Genomic DNA, 8,044 nt, shown 5'->3' on the forward strand with positions numbered 1-8,044 from the left:
ATGGAATACTATGATGATATCATTGCTGATGTATGTGCAATGTTTAATCCAAATTCTTAAATACAAAATAGAACATTTAAATGAATTTTGTAAAGACAACTACAGATATGAATTTATAACGAAATGTGTTGATGATCATCTACAATTATAAGGTGAATATAAGAAATATATAACATCAAAGGTAAATAAAATAAATTTCCAAACAATTATAATAAATTCTCATACAGTTAAGAGTGAACAGAAAATCGTTCATACATCCCATCTATCCAATTATTAAGAAAAAAAATCATAAAATATATTTCATTGCAAAGTAGTTATTGTTTGTCTTTAAATTAGATAATTATTATTTAATTAGATTATTTAAACCATTCAATTTTTTAAAATAAGTAGTGAGTTTCACTAAAGAATTGACAAACATAAAACGATACGATCGAATCGATCGTACTGAATACTTATTAATTTTTTTTAACATAACTCAGATGATTTAATAAGTATTCGATATAAAGATCAGTATTCAATTAAAGTATAAAAAACTTGTTAGTATGTACGTAAAAGTATGTAAGAAAATTATTAAAAAAAATTTTTCGCTTTCAGAATTTTGAAGAATTTAGAGCACATGATAAGCATCCCTTTAAACTTAGATTTCTTTATTATAGGACTAGTATTATGTGCTGAAATTTTCCTAGTAACGATGGTAAAATTTGATCAATTATTATCTAATATAATATATAAATATATCAATTTCTAAAATAATATCATTTAAATCAGATGCCATTCGGATTGGAGATGTGTATTACATTTGGATACATTGGAACAGTTTTTTCTATTTTTTTCATGTACTACTGGCACGCCAATGAAATTGTATTAGAAGTAAGTATAAATTTTATCACAAAAATTTATACTCTAAAAAATCTCTGTGTTTAATTTTGAAGTTGCGCTTCTTTAGAATCCTTTGAATATGCTTGGATCTGGTTTTAACAATAATTGAATATATTTAAAAAACGCTGCATTTTGGAAGATTTTATCCATAGCACTTGACTAAAATTCAATAGTTAATGTCTCTAAAATTTTTATAACAAAAATACGTTAGATTACATAAACGATACTGCAATTTCTAAAATAAAAAAATAAAATAAAATTGTATTCTATGAAATGTTTGAAATATCAATAAGAGCAATATTTATGATATTCTGAGCATCGTTCAATTATTTGCTACTGATAATTTGTAACATTTTTATACAAATATTGAAATTCACTTATAAATTAAAATTTAATTCAAATGGAAAATCAAAATTCAATTTCCAGAGTATCAATTTATCCGAAGCAGCTTATAAATCGTGTTGGCTTGAATCAGAACCGCGTTGTAAGCGGGCTATTCAGTTAATAATGCAGCAATCACAAAAACCGTTAATTATGACCGCTGGGTTTTGTCCAATGAATTTACAAACTCTAATAATGGTAATAAGTTTTTACATTTCTTATAGTAATAAAATAAAATGAATATTTCATTATGTATTAAACAAAATCTAGAAGACTTTTATCATTATTTCAGATACTCCGGATGACCTATAGTGGATTAGCTCTGCTGCAGCATTTGAATGAAAAATCGTAAAGGAAAAAGAAAAAGAAAAATCCATAGATAACAAAGTTTTTTCATGCATATCCCAATTTGATACAAATAATTCAGAATGACTTTAAATGTAGAGAAATATAACATGGACAAAAAGAATTTTCTGGCGAAAACATAAACTTCTTCTTTGTAAAGTTAATCACATATCATTGTAAATTATAGTAACACATAAAATTGATTCGATTTCGTTATTTATTCAAAAGTAATTTCACATATTATCCTGCGCGATTCAAGATCGTAAATTATATATTGGTTCCATGTACTTAAACTATTTGATATTCGGCATAATATATGGAAGACAATGATTACACCTATTAACTAGTATTTTTTGATAACGTGATTGTTTGACCTCATAAACATATAATAATGATGAATGAATGAGTGAAAAATTACTTTACAGGACATTTTGAAATGTCAACATTAAATACAAATGTATTTTTATTTTAATGAATAATTATAATTATATTACGTGTAGATTTAAATTAGTTATTGTATTGAACCTACCAACAAGTAACCTTTCAAACATTAATATTGTAAATTATTATAAATCAATTACTGAATTTCATTAATTAAGACAAATTGTAATTTATATAAAATAAAAAAATATGTATGTGGAATTTAATTTTACATATCATAATTTTTTATATCCATAGTTAATAGTTACTCATAATAGTTCAAGATTTTAAAAATAACAGAAATTTTATTTATATTTAACCATAGTCTTTAAACAAAATAAATTCAGACCTTAAAAATCGTTATACATAATTTTTTTAGTAAAAGTATTAAGCAGAAAAATTGAAAATAACTATATTCCAAATGTTATAAAAATATATTTTAATTCAATTTTTATAATTAAATAAGTTTTAGTAGGCCTATAATCTTTTATACCATAAACTCTATATATATGCAAAGTTTCATTAAAATCGTCAAAGCATCTGGCTGGACTTTTAATTATACGAAGAAACAATCAGCCCTGATATCTTTGGAAGCTTCCAAACTTTCCAAATTGGTAAAAATGTAAACAAAACTTTTTGCACTTTTCTGCTAATTTTGATGAAACGGCTCAAACAATTGTCGCCCAAAACGAATTTTTTATAGATGTATTCTTCAGTCTTTATAGAATTTCATAAAATGAATTTTGATTTTTGATGTAGTCGTTTTTTGAGAAAGCATCGACGAAATGTAAAATTTTAGTTTGAAACACACACTTTTGCCAACAATTTTGTCAAACGATTCAAAATGACTTGAAACGCCGAGAAATAAAATTAGCATCTCAGCCTTTCTAGCATAAACATAAACTTCTTTTTGGGGAAGTATTTAGTAGCAAAACTTAGATATAACATATCAACTTACAAGTCTGTATTGCGTAGACGTATCAATTTATTTTTATTATATATAAGATTTAAAACTTACATATAATATTTTTAGCAAAAATAAAATTGATACGCCAATGCTCTCAGCAAAGTATTTTTCCATGCACAAAAAATAGATCAGTTTTATTAAATACTTTTCACGAACGATTGCAGGTAACACCATCGTGTTGTAAAAATAGAATGGATTCAAATTTGAAAAATAATCGCTTTATAGGAGTGCATTTACGAGGTTCATTATAAACATAAAATAGAAATTGTAGAAAATATATTTTTCATAAAATTAAATTTAAATTTTCAGGCTTAAACGTGTACGGTTTCGTTTACTTTGACTCCACCAAATGGATTTATATAGACAAATTCAAATCTTATTTATCTTTAACATTTATGATAATTTTTAATATATCACAATATTTATTTGTGTATTTTAATTTAAAAAATCCAATGCTTCTTATAGCTCGAGGAGGAACAGTCGTTTTATACTCCTCTCTAGTATCAAAAGCAATGGTTTCAGTTATTTATCGCCAAAATTTAATGAAATTTTTGAAGATTTAGTTAATACAATGAAATACATAGATAATTATGGAAACCAAGCTCTTAAAAATATTCTGGAGAAGTATGTGAAATTAAATAGTGGTTTAACAAAAATTGTCAGCAGTATCACAGGTGTATCTATGGTTTTATTTTATGCATACCTGATTTTAGTATTTTTTATATTATATAGGTAAGTGATAAAAATAATAATACATTCAAATTTAATTATTTACATATGTTGCAAAAATTTTAAACCACATAAAATAAAATGTTTAAATGCATTTTAAATTAAAGACAATCTTCATACTTTGCACGAATTTAAGGCAAGTCCACCTGATAATTACATTTTTATGAAGAAAATTAGTGCAGAAACTAATTATTTCTTGGTTTTGTAATAAACTATAATAAATCACAAAATTATATTATTCAAAAATAAACGTGTTATAGAACGTATTATATAAAAATTTTATTTTTCTTTTCCAGGCCTGGTGAAAAAATCGAAATATTGGCGATTGCTTTATATTTACCCTTCGAGATAGAAAACCACAGATTAATAGTATTTCTATATTTAGTGATTGTTTTATCTATATTTGTTCCAATTTTAATAATCTGGAATACTATGATAATATCGATATTTCTGTATGTGCAATGTTTAATCGAAATTCTTAAATATAAAATCGAAAATTTACAAGAATTCTGCGATGAAAAGTATACGAACACGTACCAGTATTTGATCAATTGCATTGAAGAGCATTTAAAAATAATAAGGTAAGAATATTTTAAATAAATAAATTCACATATATATATATATATATATATATATATATATATATATATATATATATATGTATATGTATATATAACGATTATCAAAAATTACCATTTTTTAAATTTAGGATCACAACAGGTATAAACCGTATGATAAGCATTCCTTTAAATTTGGACTTTTTAATCATCATACTTATATTATGCGCAGAACTTTTCGTCATCATGCTGGTATGAAAAAACATAATATTTTTTTAAATAATCATCATAATTTATAAAATTTTTATGATTTATTTAACAGATGCCATTTGGCTTGGAGATGTGCATTACATGGGGATACATTGGCACAATGTTTACTATATTCTTTATGTACTATTGGCATGCTAATAATATTCTGGTTGAAGTAAGTTGTATGCAAAAATGGCCTAAACAATAATCATTTTGTAAATACAATGATCTATTTAAATTTTATATTGGTCGTAAAAAAGTATATGTTTTATTACTAGAGCAATAGTATATGTGACTCCGCATTTTCATCAAATTGGATAGATTTGGATCCGAGTTGCAAACGTGCAATTCAGCTAATGATACAAAGATCCCAAAAAGCGCTTATGATGAGAGCTTTTTTCCAACCCATGAATTTACGAACTGTTATACTGGTATAAACTTAAAAATGAAGGATTTTATAAATTACATTATTAATTAATTAATTTCTATTTTAGATATTGCGAACGGCTTATAGTGCATTAGCTTTGCTCAGACATTTGCACGAAGGCTCATGAATTTACTTCAAAATTTAATTCAGATAAAAATAATTGTGATTTATTTAAATTATCAATACAGTATGATATCATAAAAACTACCTAATTAGTTAAAAAATATTGTACTTGGCTATAAAATCACATCACATGAAAATAACTTTATAGCAAATAATTTTTTTTTCATTTATTCAATGAAAAGCATAAAACTATTCAAGGATTGATGTCCATTGATGTTATTAGATTAATATTATTTGAATATTAAGTGTATTTCAAATGTTTCAAATAATATATTTATTTATTTATTTTTATTTATATATTATTATATTTATTTCTATCTATTCTATTTCTATTTTCAATATTTCAAATAAAAATTTCTATAAGAACAAAGCATTTACAGCAAATCCACGATAAGAATCTCGGTTCAAGTAATTAATAACTCTAAGTAATTAATTAAATACTAATTAATTATACTTGCATAAAATTATTATAATAAATAAATATTAATATTTATTGTTATTTGATAATATTTTTTGCAATAAGTTCTAAGAAAGAAATAACCCAATATGCAGACATAAATTTTTAAAGTTATAGCTGAATGATTTATTACAGTCATATTGATATATGATTTATTTCAGCCATATTGATATATGATTTATTTTAGTCAATTCTATATTTAGATTTGTTCCGTAGTATATAATTTTTGAGTTTTGTTTATATCATCTTCACTTAAATTAATATTTAATTTAAGTGAATTTATCATTAATATTAAATTTAACATTAAATTAATATTTAATATGATTAAGAAAGAAAAAAATCCTAAAATTATTATGATAAAGAGAGTAAAACAGATGTAAAAGTAGAAATCTGAAATAAGTAAATTATTGAAAATAATTGACTATTTTACCACATCATGAAATTACTTCTAATAAAAATATTATAATATCAGGTTTTGTTGGGAGATTTTGAGAAAATAATTTGATTTATATATGAATGTATATATAATAAAAACAAAAATGTTACCTAGTAATCAAATTTAATTTTTCATTTGATCTGAATACGCAAAAGATTTAAAAAAAATGTAAGATCATATATGTAAAATATGTATAAAGTAATCATTATATGAATGTGGGTTCATAAGTGAACATAGAAGACTGACTATACATTTTTTTATGTAAATTCTTTATATACTACCATGAATAAAAAATTACAGACGTATTTTTGAGCCAAATTATCGAATTATATATTTTTTTAATAATATAATGGAAATTACCGGTAGTTAAAGTAATGTGATCGAATATTACTCGAATGTAATGTGGAAATATTCAAATATTTCTATAAATATATTATATAAATTTACTATGAAAAAGTATGCATTATATTTCTTACAACAGTTCAACCATAATTCGACGAGATGTTCAGTAAACTATTTAACTATCTCAATCGGTGACGTTATTAACATTTGAAAAAAAAAATAATTTAAAATTTTCATGTATTAATATTAAAGATGTACTGAACAAATGAGATAGTAAAAGCTTATTTTAATTCAAAACATGGACCCTCAAGTAAAAAATAATGCATTAGTCAAGACTAATTTACAAGGCAAATAACAATTATTCAATATTTCAATTAGTATATTGATATTAATCTAATTTATTAAATTTCAGTTTTGAACTTAATGGGGTTAATTCGCTACAAAGATGCTAAATTTCAACGATTGAATGTGTTAAGAGGATACCTAATTTTATTATATGTGCTATTATTCAATGTTACTCAATATTTTTATATTTATGAAAATCGAAACAATTTAATACGATTAACCTCGAGAGGTGGTTCAGTATTCATGTATAGTTCATTAATCATGAAAGGGCTTACAATACTCATTTACCACAATAAATATTGCGAAGTACTAAATTATCTTCATATAACTATGAAAAATATTCAAGAAAGTGACAATTACGAAATTCAACTAATTCTAAGTAAATGTATAAGAAAAAATAATGTAATAACTAGAGCAGTTATGATCTCTGCTGCTTTTACTGTTATCGTATTCAACATTTACATGATTTTTTCACTGTTTGTATTTGCAAAGTAAGTATATGCATCTTAATTCTTCTCTAACGATTTAGATCAAATATAATATTTTTCAATCCTAATACTACATAAAAGCATAAAATTTATTTTCAAAAAATTAATTTTTCAACAGGCCTGGAGAGACAATTGATATTTTTGCCGTAGCTGTATACATTCCCAATATGCCAATTGAAGAAAACGCAATTTATTGTTTGTGATACTGGAACTTTTAATTATAATAGTGGGTCCATTGATTGCAATTTGGAATACACTAATTATTTCGTTTTTATCATTCATCCAGTGCATAATTGAAATTCATAATTATAAAGTTAAACACTTTCATGAATTAACAATCGATGATGACCATCATAAAACTATAATCCATTTTATAGAAGAGCATTTGCAAATAATGAAGTATGGATGATGAGTTTTCAATAATGAAATTTCATTTTAACTAAATATTATTATTCATAATTTATTTTAAGGTTGATGGAGAACATCAGTTACATCATAAAGATACCAATGAACATGGATTTTTTGATTGTTGCACTTATTTTGTGCGCTGAAGTATTCACAATGTCTTTGGTAATGCAATAATTCTTAAACTACGGTCATTTTATTTTCACATTCAATTTGCGATAATTTGGTGATAGTTTGTACAACCCACTTTTGATTGTTTTTCTATCAAAATTCCTATTTCAGATACCATTTGGCTTAGAGCTGTTCATAACTTGGGGATATGTGGGAACGATTTTCACCATTTTCTTTATGTCTTTATTATTGGCATGCGAATGATATAATAATTGAGGTAAAGTTCGATTGAATTGTTCATATAAAATTACTACTATTTTTAAAACATTTGTAATATATTTAATCGAAAGAGTACGAAACTTTCCGAAGCTGCGTACGAATCG

This window comes from Ctenocephalides felis, unplaced genomic scaffold, assembly GCF_003426905.1.
Source record: "Ctenocephalides felis isolate EL2017-DRISC unplaced genomic scaffold, ASM342690v1 CF-g0.4_SCAFFOLD_00407, whole genome shotgun sequence".
Lineage (NCBI taxonomy): Eukaryota > Metazoa > Arthropoda > Insecta > Siphonaptera > Pulicidae > Ctenocephalides > Ctenocephalides felis.